Raw genomic sequence first — 19909 nt, 5'->3', positions numbered from 1 at the left:
CCCTGTTAGTTATACTGTAGAACAAATGAGAAACAGTGAAATATCGAGGTTGAGTGGTAGAAGGAATGTAAAGTTCTAACTCCACCAAATAGATTTTTTTTTCATATCATTTCAATATTACAGGTATTTGTGAATGGGGATTTAAAAGAAAATAAAACGAGTTATCATGACGCACGTATTTGATTTATCATTGACTTTTCTATCTTATCAATGACAAATATTAGCCTACAAGCTTTCTCATCACACGCACCAATCTGTCTTTCAAATTGACGGATGGAGATATACATTGCGGGCTAAATGAGAGATATGTTTTCTCGATTTGATATATAGATGGAGAATAGAGATATATATCCCGGGAAGCCACCTGCCGATTGCGAATCCCATCAAGCACTGATTCATTGCTTCATTTTATTTTGCGTCGCTTCAAACGCTCAAAAGCGCTTCGCCGGATTCACACAGAATAGAGATGAGTCGTTGAGCATCGAAACGAACACGTTTCTATTTCTAAACAGAAATCAACTAGTTGTTAAACCAGTTGAAACATCCAATTGTTCATTTAACGGTTGATATACAAATTTCACTTGTTCATAGAAATTAGTGATGGATCAAATAAAAATTTTCCACTTATCTTAACATTAACTGTACTAGAAATTCAGCGAGCAAAGTACTGAAGACCTTGTATAATTTATCCAATTATCATTTGATCTACCGTTTTGCTACAATCATTTGACCAGCACATGTTATTTGGCCTCCAAACATATACGGAAAGAAGAAGGGTTGGGATGGATTTTCTTTTGATGTGCATCAAGAGCCCTTTACACGAGCACGCGTTCCCCCACATCACGTGACAAGTACTGAATTGAATTGTAACTTTCACACGACGCTTCGCCACTTAACACTGATTCAACTGAATGGATATGGATACGCCAATTGACTGTTCTCGTATGCAAGATCATGAGTCTCACTTTGCCTCAATAAGCGACATTCGCAACAAGTGGCTCATATAACACTAATCAAATAGGGCTCTGAAATAAACAGTATCTGAATGTTAGGTAATAACTGTATATGGAAGAAGCTGGAGAGTTCTCCAGTTGAAACCCCGTAATGCCTGAAAAACTGTTGATAATGTGTATATTGCTTGTCAAGCAACCTCTTCAATGTTTGTTTAAGTTAGCTAGTTCTAATTCAATAAACGTTTCTCTATTCTATTGATTATAAAAATGAACGGACGTACATTTTAGTGGGTTCCGAGCCACCGGAGAGCAGTCATTTTCATCCCTATAAATTATAACCTGTGGATCCCACATCAAACTCAATATCTATTATCTAGTCACCTGTCCGAGTAGAGTACCTAGAGTAGCCTGCGTAACGAATTTAATCTTAGAGATTAAAATAATTTAACACTGAATGCAGGAGCACCACATTTTTAAACTCATTATCGGTTCTGTGAACTAACTCTGAATTACAGCAGTTTCATAATCCAATCTGCTAGGTTGAACTTAGCTTCAAAATAGTAGTTCTACATCATTTAAACGAGGATCAAAGATTTCGTCAACTGGGTTGATTATGAAAATAGTTGAGAAGTTGAAACCAAAAACCCTTCAACAGAACAAGTTCGTTAAATCAACGTTCACCTGCAATGCAAACCCAATTGATGAACAAGGAGAATGATTGATGTGCTAGCACTTTGAGCCAATGCATCTTTTACTAGCTCGTGTCACACTCATGCATGCATACGACTGACTGGTTGGCAAAGAGTCACACTCATGCATGCATACGACTGACTGGTCGGCAAAGACTATGTGTTTGCGTCACGAGTTCACGAGATAGTTGGTCTTTTGACCTCGCATTGTGATTGATGCACAAGCAACAGGTGATGACCACCGTCACACCGTCAACTAATAGTACTTGATTCCATTAGAAACAACCCTTCCTAGGGACCAGACATTTGTGTCAACGATGGAAATTCAATTAGAAAAATACATTATGTATCAATCAATTCATAACAAGGATTAGTGACGAGATGATTGATCAATAAGCAACCTTGGGTCAAGGACAGATTCAATAGAAAAATGAACACCATTAATAGATTTATCAACAAATCTTAGCAATGATTTTATACTGGATGTTCAACAGCAATAATGTTGTAATTGCAATGACCAGACCACAGTCTAAAGTTGAGTAGAGTTCAGAGAAGAGTTGAGTTACCCTACAGGCTAGAGTTAATCGATCTATATCGATAGGTGAGTAGTAATTGTGATTGTAAATTGTTCAAAGTTGGAATGAAAAAATACATTATATTAAATTTATTATTGATAATAGAGCTTTACAGTTTAGTTAATGAAACAGAAACTTGAAGATGAGTTGCCTCATAGAGAGATTCATTTCGACCTGTTAGCATTCTTTAAAAATGATATCAATGATCCTATTCAACCAATGCTGACACTTCTTTATAGCTACAGTTGCCAACAGTCCATGACAAAAAATATAAGAGAAAATTATTATCATCTTATTTATTTATTAGGTGAAATACTAAGGATGAAATCTGCGCTATTTTTTCTTCAAAATATAAATGATGACACAAATATCAAATTAATAGATACCTGACAACGAAGATCGAACTACTATTACAATCCAATCTCGGAAAAGATTTAACAAGAGCATATTCTAAATTACAGTATTATCATTTTACACAAGTTCTTTTATTAATTTAAATACTAATATTGGGGCACCGAGCTTCACTCGTTATTAAACGAGCAATTTCTGTTTATATGTTTAGAAGGGTGATGGAGATATATATGGAGGAAGGAAAAGACCTATTTATGGCATTCTTAGACCTGAAAGCTGCATTTGATTCGGTCCCAAGAAGAGAAATATGGAGTGCCATGAGAGAGTTGGAAGTCAGCGACAGATTGATAGGAGCAGTACAAACGTTGTATAGGAAAACGGTTGGAGTGGTAAGGATAGATGGGGAGGTATCTCAGGAATTTGATATGAGAAAGGGTATGAAACAAGGAGATAGCATCAGCCCCCTGCTCTTTATAATCTTTATGAACAGCATACTAAAGTATTGCAAAAGAAACACCCCAAAAATGAAAGTGGGTCATAAAAATCTTAGACCAGTATACTTACAGGCCTTGGTATTCGCAGATGATATTGTTCTGATGGAAGACAGTACAAGGAAACTCCAGAAGGCAGTTGACGTATGGGAAAAGGTTTTGTCAAGAAGATCAATGGAGGTGAATACGAGCAAAAGCAAGATTATGAGGGTAGCGGTGGGAGAGAGAGAGAGCTGTGGAATAACATGCAAAGGAAAGGCCCTGGATGAGGTAGACCAGTACGAGTATCTGGGAGCAATTATCTGTGCAGATGGAAAACTAGATAGAAAAATTGCAAACAGAGTGAAAAAAGCAATGAATGTATATTTCCAGCTGAACAGCACCGTGGTTGGCAAAAGAGAGTTAAATATGACGACAAAGAAAAGAATATTTAATTGTGTGTTTGCTCCAACTCTCATTTATGGCAGTGAAAGCTGGGTAACCCTCAAGAAACACTGGAGTAAGGTTACTGCAGCAGAAATGAGGTACCACAGAAGAGCAATAGGAAAGACAAGACATGATAGATGGCGAAATGAGAGAGTGAGAGGAGAAGTGGGAAGAAGAGCACTGATGGAAGATATAAAAGAAAGGCAACTCAAATGGTTTGGACACCTCACTAGAATGCAAGAATGTCGCCCAGTAAAGGAAGTGGTGGAGGCTAGGAGGGAAGGAAAGAGACGGAGAGGTAGACCTAGGATGAACTGGGAAGGCTATCTGGAGGAATTGGGGAGGGAGAGAGGCACGACAATGAGAGATATGAGAAGAATGGCTGAGGATAGGACTGCATGGAGGAGATGGACCGAGGCTGGTACCCCTACGCTGTAACGGCAGAGGGGGTCAAGAAAAAGAAGAAGAAGAAGAAGTAGGTTTATAATATATAAATTCGATTGCACTACGTCTCATTCCTGGGAAAACTCGCTGAAAGACACTAAAAGGATAATTATTATTCATCCTTGGAAAAACAGCTGATAATTATTATTTCGTCGTCTGTTGATGATGGAAGTGAGTAAGCGAGTTCATGTGTGTGGGACTGTGTCAAAATTATGACTCAGCTGTTGAACTTTTGTAATCATTCAATCAGGTACTTAGTGCCGGTTACAAAAAAGCCGGGTTATTTTCAATCCTAATTAATTCCAGTATATCCATCTTTTTGAAATGGTCTTCTCTGATTTGGTTCACGTGAAATTAATCAGGATTAAAATTTAACCGGCTTTTGTGCAAACGGGCCTTTGTGAGGGAAATTTTCGCATTCCTCTTGGAATTAAACTCAATTTACTGTGATTAGATTTCTGTATGAACTATGAATGTTATTATAATTTCTTCTTTTCGTAATAAATCTTTTATGCTTTTGTACTCTAGAGCGAAGCTCGGTCCCCAATATTTTAGTGATAAACAGAGCACAATTCTCTAAAATGATCGTGTTTAAATTTCACAGCTGGCTGTAAGTCATCTTATGAATTTCGGGGATGAGATATTTTTCTAATTTTTCACATACTCACTCGCTCACTCACTTTTTTACTATCCACAGACGACGAAAGTCTCAGCTGTTTCAGCCAAGGATGAATTATCCTTTTAATGTCGTTCAGCGAGTTTTCCCAAGGATGAGACCTAGTGCAATCGAAATTTTTATATCATAAACCTACTATGTTCCAAATTTCGTGAAAATAGTTAGAACCGTTTTCGAGATCCGTTGAACATAAATAACCAGATATAAATATAAATATCCAGAAATTGCTCGAATATAATATCCAGATATAAAAATACAGAAAATTGCTCGCTTAATATAATAGGATTAAATCCAATTTTCGCAGAGATTCAACAAGTATTTTTCTCAGTTGAGAAGGATGAATGCAGTAATGATGAAACCGAAGCATCTGGTTGAAAAGCTGAATGATTGATGGGAGACATTTTTTATTTACGTTAACGCACGCAGCCACCTAAGCTGAGAATGGCGTAATTTTTTGTCAGAGCAGGACTAGCGGGAAGAATGAAAATAATCTGAGCTGCACAATAGAATCCAGACTGAGCAGTAACTCGAAACATCTGAACAAACTCCTCTCTCCTCTCAATACCCCACTACCTCTCTGTTCAACAAAATTCTTTATTACCCTCCTTAGTGCTTCATCCATTTCCCGCCCAAGATCCCGGTTTTATACTATTATTTACTCTTCCACGCTATTTTATTAGCCCATCTAGGTTATTTCCGACAGTGGGAGAGATTATTGATAAGAATCAACATGGCGTTTCGATATTAATTCAATTGGAAATCTATGATTCTTTCAGTATAACATTGAGAATCATAGGTTTGTAAGGTTTCTGAATTTTGAGGATCTGAGCAGTAACGTAAAAATGATGTTTTATAATATGATATGAGACATAGTTATTAAAAGGAATAGAAAGACAACAGACAAAATGGAAAGAGGACGTCAGAGAAAAGGTTATGAAGGTGAATAGAGAGGACGCATTAGAAAAGGAGCAGACAAAAAAGAGAATATGTACGATAAATGGATACAGGGGTAGATACAATAAGTAGAATAGAATATGAGGAAAGAGTACACGAGGGAAAAGACAAACATATGTTTGGGAAAACTTATTGACAGGAAACAAGTGAAAGAAATTCTGACACCAAATTTGTACAAGGAACAAGAAAGGAAAGGAGGAGAAGGAGTTGGTGATGAAGAAAGAGGAAGAGGAGTGGGAGGAGGAAAAGAAAAGGGTGAAGATAATGGAAAGGTTGAGAAGGAAGAGAAGGAGAGGAAGAAGAATAAGTTGCAGGACTGTGAAGATAATGGGCTGTTAAAAGTGGGAAGGAAACAAACGGAAAAGAAAAGTTGTTCAAGTGAGGAATAAGTGATCTACAAAGAAAGAAGGATGGATAATGGCAAAGGTAAAAAGAAACAAAAGGTAGAAGAAATATTGTGAATAGCAGAGATTAGATAAAGCGCAAGGGCTCAGGTGATGAATTCATCATCGCAAATAATTCAACAATTTCCCATCTACTTTGTAATATCAAAATATGGAATTGCTACATTAATTCACGACGGATGTAGAAAGTTTAAATTGTTCTCTGCAGACAGTCGTAGTAGGATCGTTAAGTGAATCCACCTATCTTAGATCTCACAAGTTTGATGGGATGTCTTAGGGACAAATTCATTGGGGATTAAGAAATAATAGTATATAAGTCAGTAGATATGGAACGAGTGGCAATGAATTGAGAGCCGTAACCAGCAGTTATTACTTCCCATTCCAACGGCTGTCATTCACTCTTGCAAAGTCATGAATGCTCGGAGCAAAATACGTCACTTGGACTCTTCTGTTGGTGCATCGAGCTCTCCTACTTCATCATTATTATAATTTCCAAGTTCTCCAGGAGATTTTGAGACTGCGACCAAGCAGAGACGGTCGTTAATCTTTATTAATGTCTACTTTAATGTAGCTTTATTGCTGTTGTTTCTCAGCTGAGTCCGCTCTATCCCACGTAATAGAAAGAAAAAGAATGACGTCACAAGAGAAAAACCACTCTAAAGAGGAGAGAAGGGGAGAAAGCAGGGTTGATTTGTCGGCAATGAGAAAAGTTTGCTCTTCAATTATTTATATTTATAGGGTGAACGACATGCTTCTTGAAAACGTCACGAGTCAAAAGAGATTTTCAAGCCTGCGCAAAATTACAGAATAGGCTATCATGAAATACTCCCAGATAATATATACTGTAATCACATTTATGTAATGAATGTACTGACTTTGATACAGCTTTTTAATACTGTAGCTTTTGAAAGACGCTTTCTTGAGAAATGGCGCTTGAAGAAAGAAGTAAAAAAGTTGCTTTTATACTGTGCATATCAGAAAGGCGTAATTTCCCAATTATATCACAATAGCTTCCTATTTTATTAATGTATCTTTATAAATGATCGCCAGAAGAATCAAGATTTTCCAAAAATTTATTCCTAACGAATATGGAAAAGGTTTAGGTTGCAGCACGTATTTTTTTTCAAAGCAACTAAAAAAGCATTTATTAAAATAATAATAACCACGAAATTTCTTGACGGATTATTAGAAACATACAATTGGTGGGTGAGAGAACAGAAAATTCAGAGCTTTAGTTTCATAATTTATCGATTTATACATTCTTTGTTCCATCTTTGGAAAATTTGTCCAGGGTTGAAAATTTATAAAGGAAATTGCACGACATTGAGGAACAACAAAATATCACGAAGTACGGTAAAAAAACAGGATTCTTCCATGCTTCTCGATTCAAGTGTTGCAAAAATGATGAGTATAACACGGTTGTTACACATTGCTATTACACATTGTATAACACGGTTGTTGTTGTTTTTTCAATTAACTCTTCTCCTTCGTCATGAAATGGTATTGAATTAAATCTCACTGATCCAATAGAAACCATCACACATGAACGTAATAGATTATTATCGTACGATTAGGATGAATCTAAAAATACAAGGAAATAAAATGGAATTGATCGCCTCTAGAGGACTAGTCTGAAAAAAACATAATAATAAATCAAGCATGGATTTCAATCTCTCTCTCACGTTAAAATTCAAACTGATAGGTAAATGCTAGCCAGCAATAATATTTTTCCTCATACGGAAAATTCATTTTTATATTTTATTCGAGCTTAGTTAGGAGAGTTTTTTCGCAGAGCTTTGCAATACTTCAGTTTCCTAAATAATGCTCGAACAAGAGAAAATCTTTAAAAAGTCATTTCGTATGAAATGTAGAGCCGAGAGGGAAACTAATTGGAAAGTCGACTTCTCCAAGCTCCAATACTGAAACATGTGTGCTTCAGTGAGAAAAAACGAAATGTTACATGTTTTGCCGCTAACTTTTTCAACATTGCTATAAATGAAGCAGAGTAATGCAGGGAAATATATTATTCGTTATCAGGAAAAACAGATAAAACATAATATCGTATAAGACTGGAATGTCCTAGTCGAAAAGATATAAAATGGAAAAACCAACTGCCAATGTTAATCTAGATCAGGCATCAATATTGGAGCTTGTAAAACGTTAAACGCCAAATGAAACTAGCTTTTTTACAACTCTGTGATAAAGCCTGTGTTGAATTTATGATCCTATTTCTTCATCCCTTGTCTGGCCGTAAATGAAGCTGCCTCGGTAGGCTTTCAAAATTAATTGCTGTTATATCAACCCTCATTTAAAAATAGTGTAAAAGTAATTGAAAAAGCAGACGAGAATGAAAAAAGGTTAGTGATATTCCATTACCCACCCTAGGAATCAAAATTTAATAGAAATTCGTGGGAGTGTGTAGTTATGTAGAGCAGGATAGATTAACTTAATAATAATAAGGTAATACGGCTATTTGAATGTTCAAATTATAGAAAATCACTAGTACACTTGTTATATTTTAAAAAACACGACTATAACTTGTCTGTTTCTTTGTCCTTAAGTTGATTGTAGATGATAAATAAATAATAATAATATTTTTATAAATCCTATAAGTAATTATTATTGAACGAAAACCCTAAATAGATGCTGTAGATCACCCGAAGACCTCTGCTACTGCAGACATTGACAACAGGGCTAACACCTAGATGGAAATTCGATGAGAACTACTATCCAAAAATTAGTTGCCAGCCCGGGAATTGAACCCTCAATTTTGGGCTGGCAACTAATTTTTGGATAGTAGTTCTCATCGAATTTCCATCTAGTAAATAATAATCCAATAAATATTTATTATTATTCTTATTTTTTTATCATAGTAAATCACTAGTAAGTTTGTTATCTAACATGACCATATAACATGACTAGCTACGATCACTTATAGGATTACAGATGGAATTAAATAGAGAATGCATTTATTCAAATGCTAATTAATATATAATTATTATTGAACGAAAACCCTAAATAGATGCTGTAAATCACCCGAAGACCTCTGCTACTGCAGACATTGACAACAGGGCTAACAGCTAGATGGAAATTCGATGAGAACTACTATCCAAAAATTAGTTGCCAGCGCGGGAAAAAAATTAGTTGTCAGCCCAAAATTGAGGGTTCAATTCCCGGGCTAGCAACTAATTTTTGGATAGTAGTTCTCATCGAATTTCCATCTAGCTGTTAGCCCTGTTGTCAATGTCTGCAGTAGCAGAGGTCTTCGGGTGATTTACAGCATCTATTTAGGGTTTTCGTTCAATAATAATTATATATTAATTAGCATTTGAATAAATGCATTCTCTATTTAATTCCATCTGTAATCCTATAAGTGATCGTAGCTAGTCATGTTATATGGTCATGTTAGATAACAAACTTACTAGTGATTTACTATGATAAAAAAATAAGAATAATAATAAATATTTATTGGATTATTATTTACTTCTTATTTCACCAAGCAAGACTGATTGATGTTAATCCGGAATCAATCACTACCTCCTATTTACGGAGGTAGTGGATCAATACAATCACAAATACGTATGATCAACCAGATTCATTTATGAACCAGAAAACAATATTAAACATAAATAATGATACAATCAAAACATTTCAAGAGTTTCTAATACCAATCAAATTGGCAAACTATTAATAAAACAATTACAAATTACAAGTGAAATAAGAATAAAGTTTCAGAGAGACGAATAAAATTTATGTGAAGTTTCTTTGGAAATAATAACCCTGAAAATAGGTTGACCTTTTTTCAATTATTTTAATTACGAATACATGCAAAAATTAATGATGGAATGATTGTAGTTGGACTAATCAGTCATGACTAGCCTAGCTCAGATAGCTGAGCTCAGTATTTTCCCCAATGTGTGCTACTCCATTTTTAAACAACGAAACGAGTAAAACTATAAACAGTAAAGATTAGAGTTGAACATTATTGTAGTGTCAAATTTATTTTTAAACACTGTTTAGCAGCTAGTATGACGAGTGAGAATCATAGAAAACAATTTACAAAAGGTTTTCAAGTCTAAGTAACGTGGAGTACTGAAGTCGAGGATTCGTGTTGACGTTGACCTTCAAAACATCAAGTGCTCATGCGTCATAGATACGCGACTAATATACAAAACGACCGTCTGCTATCGAAAAAACAGAGAAAGAGAATAGAAAAGAGAAAGAATATGTGACAGAAGAGAAGAACTGATTGACAGGAAACAGTGGGAGAGGGATGAGAGGATAAGTTACAAAAAGAGGGGGAGATGACAGACATTGTAAACAGAAGTAATAGAAGAGACAAATATAATAGGAAGAGAGAGAGAGAGAGACGAAGAAAATGGAGACAAACAAGGAATGATAAGAAGAGGAGCAATAACAACAGACAAAATGAAAATGAGAGGAAACAGAGACAGACAAATGAATAGAATGAAATAGCAACATAGCTTCAAGAGCATGTTGTTCATAAAGATAGCAAGCGATATTATTGACATTGTTTCAGCGCAGAGCGGTGGCGGGTGGCTCACAACGCCTGCCTATTCAAAGCCTCATAAAAACTCTCAACAGAAAGGATTCTGATTCTGTACTTAAATATTCTATTTAATGCAATGCAAGGTACATCAGCTCAATGGGAAATGTTCTCTTCAACAATCTTGCAATTTAGATTCTAGAGATAAATTTGATACGATGAATACTGAACTATTCACTGAAACATTACTATTCAACTTTATTTTTTTATTACTTAGTAACTTACTAACAAAACACTCAAATCGATAGAAAATACATAGATTTTGGTTCACTGTTCAATATATCAATTGCAATTATATTAATAAAATGAGAGTTTGAAGTACAAAAAGTTGTCCTACTTACGATCACAATACGGTTTTTAGTTTGGAATGACAAATTTTTGTGGGACACTTACCTAAAAAAAAAGAAACAAATTATTTTTCAGAGAACCAAATAAATTAATATTCAATCGAATAGATTGCCTAAAAGAATGCATAGATAGTCAAATACTTCTTCTGCATGATTGTTTAAACAATAATAATACTGAATTATTATTTATACTGAATTTTGAATTCAAACTCCAAGAATATATACAACATTAAAACAGTGTAATAAAATAAATTTTAAAAATAAACATGAATCCAAAATAATAGCAAATTTCTCATATAAACATTTAAACAATTAATTTGAAATATGAAAATGACAATCATGCCACACATGTACAAGAATTTTGACCTTTTCAGTAACTTATTTCCAGATTTGCCAACATCAATATAACGACGCTTTTTCTTCCTAGAAGGAACATTCTCTTTCAATAGAAACAACATGTTTTCAAGCAATACAAATAAACGCTCCACGAGTGCTTCATATTTTCTTATCCTAACAAATTAAGTTCATTTGTTGATTAACAAAGACGAATCATTTCTATGATTTGTGTTACAATTTGAGATGTGTGTGTTTGGTCAGAGCATAAGTTTGCCTGACCTCAAAAATGTATTATTCATAATTATTATTGGGGTAAGACTGAGAGTGAGCAGTCACTTGTGAGAGACCATTGTGAATCATCTTTTTTTTAGAGTGGAGCAGTCCAATACTCCTAGACTGAAGGCCTTACATCGTGGAGGAGAGCTTAGAAAAGCCCATCTGGGTGCGCAGGAAGATTTTTTAAGGCTACTCCAGCATCAATTGCTTATTGATACTGAGCATACTCATTGGAGGTATATACATACCTAAGTTCAGGAAAAACTGACCAAAGATTCATTTTTATAAATTAATAAGATATTTTATTCGTACTATGTAAGTTTTTTCATGTAGGCCTACTATAAATTTTCTGAGATTTTTGTGTTATGTGCCATACACTAAATATGTAAATAAATATTATTTAAGTGCCACCAAACATTTAAATAAAAGCAAACATTCAGTTACTAAGCAAACTGTTTTATTACTTAACCCATTATCTTAGTGATTTATGAGAATTTGTATTATCTTTTCTGTTCTGGATTCATTGTATGTAATTTGATTTGTAATATTGTTTTGGCAAAATAAAAGTGATTCGATTCGTTTTTGATTTGAGTTGGATGGTTACAATAAATGAACTTGCATTGTTGGAAATCAACTGGCTGATAAGGGGAACTTACGTCTGATTTGATAGTTTCATCCTTTCAACATTATTCAAAATTCAATTTTAAATGGTTAATAAATTAAAAATTGTGATGAGCCAGTAAAGATAGCATATGTAGTAGTAGACAACTAAGTAGATGAAATTACTCTAGTTCACTAATCGGAATTTTGCAGCACCCACCCGAGACAAGAGTGTAAGAGTCTGGCAACTTTTCCATCTGCTAATAGCATTCGTGTTAAGAGCTTCTCAGTAAAGAAGCGCCAGCGGCTATAGCAACTACAGTGAGTATTCATCTCAACTCGCTCTCTGAATTAGAAGATCTGAAAAGTTATGCTGCATCTCTACAAATGCGATTAGAATCAAGATTGAAAGGCTGAGCGTTTCAACAAAGTTTCATAGAACATGCAGGGTTGTGTATTACTTGAGACATATCTATTGATCTGGAGGGCTGATACTGATACTGACATATTGCACATAGCAGTAATCGTTGTTTATTAACAGGTGTCGCTTGGCTTGAAAAATATGTGTTATTGGTTTTTGGTGGTATATACATCATTTCTGTGACTGCTAAAATATACTAGAGTATACTAGACACTAGTCACTATGAAAAAAGCTTTGTGACACAACTCGACTATATTATATTTAATCGCAAAAATAAATTTTTAGTGGCCTGGATCAAAATTAGAGAAAAATAGATGTAGGAAGACAAACATTGTATCGTTAAATTTTATGTGATTTATTCAAACAACTGTTGGGGTCCGAAATAGAATCCTTAGTCCTTAGAGAGTGTTCTATGAATCGAAACAATACACCTCAGATTTTAAATACTGGAAAGTCTATTGTTCAGTCAGGTTGATGGAATTTCTAGATACGGAGATAATCTCTGAATTTATGAAAGACTGGATACCAAAATTGATGGCTTGAAAAATCTTGAAACGATAGGCTGATTCAGTAAGTAATTTTGCCCAATAACCATCTGACATTGGAAATTATTAAGAAGTCAAAATGATGATAAATGACGACCGTTTTTCCATTAAAGCTTCCTTTTCAATACAGAGCCGCAGGCCTTTTATCGTGTGATAGGGGGCAAACGTTTACAAGAAGCAATTAATTTCAGTTCTGTTGGCTGTCAAATACATACTGCACTGCCAAACGGTGTGGCACCTTTGCTGTATGAGTTTTTATAGGAGAAAAATATCAATATTCTGTTGAAGATGGTTTGAAAAAGAGGCGTGTTGAGATAACTGATTTCTTTTATTTTTCTGATTACGTTTCACCCTTTTACCCTAAGTGAGCACAGCTAGCGATCAGTATAAATATGACAGTAGAAGTGTCATAAATTTGTTAAAATTCCAATCATTATAAATAGATTGTAGACAAGTATATTATTATATTTCATTTTGAATTGTGTTTTTTCATCATGTATACTACACAACAAAATTCTATTTATTTTTTCCTGGCATTGTTTTGTTAGTTAGTTGAACACAAATTGAAGAATTTCAATGCTTTTAATCAATATGCATGTGATTTTAAGAAGAAATAATATTTTATATATCTTAAATGATAATCTGAGTAGTTTCTTCATTCTTATCTTACTACACTACATCAACTGATTGATATTAACTTTTTGTTATTTTTCAGCAACTCCATGGAACAGAGCACCTCAATAATGTACATGGTTTCACAGAATAAATACACAATTAGGAAGGGGCATGTTGTAGGCTAGAAGTACTGCCATAACCATAAAATACGGGACGTGATATTGAACTGGCCAATGGCATCAATAGAGATGTGAGACTGCCATTGGCTGAGGCACAAAATAGGTCCAACATAATTGGCTGCGTCTCTCATTATATCGAGCCATTCTGGATGTCTCTATTTATTGCAACAGATTCAATATCAGAAAGCATATATTTTCGTAGCCATGTGTTCATAACCTCTATTGAAAAGCTATCTAAAAGTACAGAAAAATGTGTTCTTTTTCTTCTGTTTCTAATAAAAAGGAAGTTCTAAAATATTGATGGATCGCTACCCAAGTATAAAAAATGCAACTGGAACATTCCAAATAATTATTCGATAAAGGCATTATCGATAAACGTTTTGCCAAGAATATTAAGTGCTGAAAAATGTTTTTGGCAACTAATTTGAGTTATCACAAGTAAAGCTGGGTTTTCGTTTGAGCGTAAATGCCGTCGTCGTCCATGACAGGGTGAGGATCTCAAATTGGGTAGATTTCAATTTGTCTAATAACCTAAAAGAATATGTTCAATTATGTTTTAATAGGAGAGGTTTAGTTTATACTTTTTTATACTTTTAAATGGTAATATGTTGATATTATTAGTAATGTTCCAATTCTTGAATAATAAGCAGAAATAATGAAAAGTCATTTGATCAGCTGTTTTAGCACACTTGAAATTTGGACAATGTGAATTTCAACAATACTTGTCGTCGTCGACTGCGGAAATTTACGCACAAACGAAAATGCACCTTTAATAGTATATTTCGCACCTAGGGCCGAAAATGAGACTTTTCCGGCTCGAAATCGGTTTTTAAGTCCGAGGCCGTAGGCCGAGGACTAGAAAAGATTGAGAGCCGGAAAAACATTTTTGCCCATGGTGCGAACGCTATTTTTCGCCACACAGAGAAATAAACAATATATATGAGAATAATTGTTTATTAAGCAGTTCCGAAAACAAAAGTGGAAGGTCATAGCTCTAGCTATTAGTATAGTTATTAGTATCTAGTTATTAAAGTATAGAAAACTGAAGAATACATAATACTTGGAAACCTCACAGAATCATATTGATTTTTCCAATACATCAATAAATTTTAGTTCTATTAGGATCCTCCTCAATTTGAATCAGGCAGCCTTTTGTTTTCCCAATTCCAAAAAAAATACCTAAAATACTCGTTTCACTGGGAATTCGTGTCTGATAGTAGCCTACATTATAACTGAAGAATATAAATTATTACTCATTTTATTGTGATCTATTCATGTTTTCTTATGAAATTCAATAAATTATAGGCCTACAGCATGAAGACTATGTCCAATTCATTTGTACTGGTGGCAAAATTTTACATTGAAAATAATTATTTGATAAAATCCAAGTTCAATAGTAATGAAAACAAATTCCTTCAAAAAATAATTGATAATAATACGTTTCGAGGGAAAAAATTAAGAACAAAAAAATGGGAAGCATCGGGGGATTTGAACCCAGGTACCATCGCTCCGTAAGCAAGCTTCTTACCGCTGCGCTACATAGACGTTCGTAAATGGTAGTCTTATAACCTGCTGATAAAAATACACACTTTGGGCTATGGAACTTCAATTAGCCTACGGTAGCATAGATGAATTTGAACATTAATATTCTGAAAAATCTAGAAGGAAAATAGAAATTTGGGCTTCCAGGTGCACGAGATTGATATTTTTAGAATCTATGTTCAAAATTTGGAGATCTAAATTATTCCCGTTTTTCCGGTATGCAATCCACAAGTTGACATGTTTTGATGCGAACAAACACAACCCCACTCTCTCTTATTATATAGAAGAAGAAGATATCTTACCTCTATTTCATTCATCCAAATAAAATGATAGTATATTACTGCAGAATACTTTATTCAATTCTAGAAGCATAAACTGATTCTGTTTAATAAACTATTTGTTAAACGTTCAGCACCATGGATATTGCCCAAGTAGTTCCAAAACTATCCACCAGGTTTTGTGATAAACGCAGTACTATGAGGTTTGAGGTTAGATTCTATTATACTCTGAAAATTGAATTTGAGTAGTTTATAATATCTTATTTGTATTTCATTCATCCAAATGAAATGATAGTATCTTATTGCAAAATACTTTATTCAATTCTAGAAGCATAAACTGATTCTGTTTCATAAACTATTTTGTAAACCCGTTCATATCAAATCAGAATCAGCTGTTATTCAAGGTCATTTTACAGCCCTAGGGCCGTAAAGTTTTACCGGCCTGGTCGGAAAACAATCACTTTCGGCCACCATATGACGCACGTAAACCAGCTCATTACATCCAAGTGTGGCGAAAATGGAATTTTCCTCCACCTCCTGTCTAAAGTGCTTACTTTACTCCCTGGAACATAATACTAAAGTGTCACTTTTTCGCTCTCGGGAGGAAAAAACAGGAAAACTCCCTAGAGCGTAAAAGAAACTCCATTTAAATAACACGGGAAGCATCTCTATTTTTAAAACGTACATTTTAAATAGGTTAGAAAGTCTAAGCTAAGATGAGGAAGCATATAGAGTAGTCATTAAACCAACTAAATCCAATACCTCAACCAGACATCTCTCTAAATCTCTCTAAATTTACCGAGAAAGACACTCCCGAGAAATTTACTACATTAATACTATATTTACTATATTAATACATTTGATCAATATATGAAATTTATGTTTGTATGCTAAAATTATTACAAAATTAATATCACTATACTAAAAAAATGTAAAAAAATTTATTCCATGTTATTCAAAATACCAGCCAACGAGTATTCCTCATTCCTCATTAACTAATCAAATTTGAAACGGGAACTTCATCATAGTTGTAGTTGTGGCGGCCATTGTTGTAACAACTTTTGCCGACAGATAGAGCATAGCGCTGTCGGCGGAGAACTGTGATTACAAGCCAGCCCAGCTGTTTACTTTTTAGATCATGTAATCAAATTTAAAAGTACAGCAAGATAAGTTTAAAAAATCGGGAATCTATGAACTTAAATGTAGTGATTGCAACAAATTCTATATCGGACAAAAGGGTACAAATTTCCATATCAGGTTTCGAGAACATATCCAAGCACTAAAATCTGAAAATTATACACAAAAGTCGGCATTTACTGAACACTTGATAGATTCAGGCCATAATTTTACAGATATAAATTCCAATATGAAAATACTAATTTATGGTAATAAAAGTGGAAAACTGAATGTTAAAGAAGAATTTGCAAAGTGGCAAAATTAAACAGAGATAAAATAATAAACTTAATCCAATTAGAAACCAATAACCCCATTTTTGATAGAATCATGCGAATTTAAATCTACAATTTATAGTTTTAGTTCATAAAATCATATGAATACACTAAGATATGACCAAGATAACAATCTTCCAGCAGTATTTATTTATTTACAATACTTCTATTACTTGGTTGAGGTTGAGTGGTAGAGAGGACTTAAAAGTCCTAACTCCGCCTAATAAAGATTTTTTTCATTTCATTTCATTTCATTTCATTACTTGAAAATGGCATCAATGTCTGAAACATGTGATTAAATAATTCAAAAAGGGTATTGAGATTTTTCTTTTTCTTTCTATTTCTATTAAATAAAATATATCCTAATGAAAACTGGAGAGAACATTAGCAAAGGAGGAAACATAAATAGAGAGTAGAATGAGAGTTTCAAGAAAACCGAAAAAGTAATGGTTCTACGTCAATTATAATCCTGATTGCCGTGGATTATTATTGTGAATTTTTGACATGTTCAGATTCCATATAAGATCAATATAAAGTTGTGAGAAGTTAATTCGCATCCTGCGATAGGGCACAAGGCACAGAGGCGTCGAATCAGTTTGATACCTTCAAAGTCAAATCCCTTCAGTTGAAGTTGACATGAGAGCTGAGGCTTCTTTGCTTTGATTAGCGAGCTTAGTGACTAATTAATCAATCAATCAGTAATGCAAGACGCGATTAACCAATCTCATGGGTTTCATCATCACTGGAGTGGGAAAATCAGTTTAGCTCCTATTTACCATCGAGTACAATACTTACTGATGGAATTAAATAAACACCTAAAGCGTTTCAAATTTCCTACTTTTTCATTCAAACTAATATTAATTGTTCTCTCTCATGGTATTTATTATGTCTCAAGATCACTATTGAATTGTATTGTAAAATTATTTGAAAGATGTAGAGAAGAAAAAACAGACTAAGTAGAAAAAGTTGAATAATTGTTAACATTCTACCACTTAAAAAAGTTCAGTAATATCATGAAGAAAATATAGCATAAAATAGCTTAAAATGGTATCTGTTCTCTATGGTAATATACAAATTTTATTCACTACAAAAATACTATTTATAGTCTAATACTAGATTTTTTAATTAAAGAACAACTGTAGGAATCTACATACTAAATTGATAATAGATGCAATATTCATTATCTTCAAAATGGTAATTGTTGGAATAACACAGCTTTGAATTGAGAGTCGACAACTGGCTTCAATGCAGAATGAGATTTTCTATGAATAATAAATATTTCGTTGAACGGAGCAGCTATTTGCTACTCTGAAAAATGAAGATCGATCAGTCCGAAGCGACAACTTGTCGCCAGGCTCAGTTTATGAGCAGTAAAAACTTGAGTCTGAATCACCCCATAAAAATATCTTATTGTACATGTTCCAACTATTGTACAGCATGGAATGAGACGGCTTATAAATTGAGAATGGCTCGAAAATAGGACATGAAAAATCAAGTTGTCAAGTGCAGATAATGTTCAAGTATAATACCTTATTCAATGGAACGAAAAGTGAATAAAAAAGTCAAGATCGCTTGGAGCTGTCATTGGACTGGTGACCACTAGTTGATCAGCACTACTAGCATCTAGTTACAATGCTTCAGAATATTCTCAGTTCTCAGTCCCCATTACATTATACTAGTAGTTCTGCGAACAGTAGACCTCGCTCATGAATACAACTTTCAATCTAATGAGAAGGGCCAGTACAGTAAGTATAGTATATTGTGAAGATTTAGCCATGTCATCTATTATTTTCTCCATTGAAAGTGCTAGACACTGTTTGCAGGGACACTGGACTTATCAAGGAGGTACCTTTATATCATCTCCATATTTACAATATAAACATATTGTAATAAATAGAGACCATTGAAGAGCTAGAATAATGGCTTTTATTGATTAAGATAAACTGAGATAAAATAACAAACTTTCTGATGATTTAGAATAATTCAAACAACTGATTTATAACATATGATTATCATATCATTCTTCCCTCCCAGTAGTGGAACCTACCGGGGCCAATCTACGAATGTTGACAGAAACTTCTCTTCCATCAGAAAGTCTTACTTGAGCGACATGAGGGTTCAAATGAATAATTTCTACCTTTTCAACTTCAGGATCATGCTTACTGCGTCTTACAAAGGTCTTCATCCATGCCTCCTTGGCGTTGATCAGCCAGGATGGCAAGTTTGTCATAGATGTGGGATTACGAGGATGAATGAACATTCGCTCGTAAGGTGTGCAATTGATGGTCGTGCAGAGAAGCGAGCGAATGCTGCTTAGTGATTCTAAGAATACCTTTTCCCAGTGAGAAGTATCCATGTTCCTGGACCGTAGGGCTAAACGGATTGTCTTCCAAATTATTCCATTGTAGCGTTCCACCTGTCCATTACCTTGATGGTTGTAAGGTGTTGTGGAACTGGAAGCTACACCCTTGGACATTAAGTAATCTTTGACATTTTTTGATAGAAAACTGGTCCCTCTATCAGTGTGTATGTATGAAGGATAGCCGTATATGGTGAATAAGTCATTGAGATTTTGAATTACTGTTTCTGATGACATGTCTCGACAGGGATAGGCAAAGGGAAATCTCGAATATTCATCCACAATAGTGAGGATGAACTTGTTTCTAGTTGATGATGGCAGGGGTCCTTTGAAGTCAATGTTGATCCTTTCAAAAGGCCGAGTTGCTTTTATCAATTTTCCTTTGAAACAGTTGAATCTTGGCTTCAGCTCTGAGCAGATCTTGCATTCCATG

At 34.3% G+C, this 19909-nt stretch overlaps 1 protein-coding gene and 1 long non-coding RNA gene across 2 annotated transcripts in view; both read right to left on the bottom strand.

Annotated features, from left to right (window-relative positions):
- The window catches only part of LOC120353271, an 82718-nt gene extending 71795 nt beyond the window's left edge, over window positions 1-10923 (bottom strand). Inside the window, exon 1 of the long non-coding RNA XR_005572266.1 lies at window positions 10872-10923. This is a non-coding gene — a long non-coding RNA (uncharacterized LOC120353271). The remainder of the gene's footprint in view (window positions 1-10871) is intronic.
- The window catches only part of LOC111043261 (mitogen-activated protein kinase 1), a 146689-nt gene that overhangs the window by 105957 nt on the left and 20823 nt on the right, over window positions 1-19909 (bottom strand).

This window comes from Nilaparvata lugens, chromosome 10 (genome assembly GCF_014356525.2).
Source record: "Nilaparvata lugens isolate BPH chromosome 10, ASM1435652v1, whole genome shotgun sequence".
Classification (NCBI taxonomy): domain Eukaryota; kingdom Metazoa; phylum Arthropoda; class Insecta; order Hemiptera; family Delphacidae; genus Nilaparvata; species Nilaparvata lugens.
Note: the sequence above shows the minus strand (reverse complement) of the source record. Positions and strands in the feature narration are given on the sequence as shown.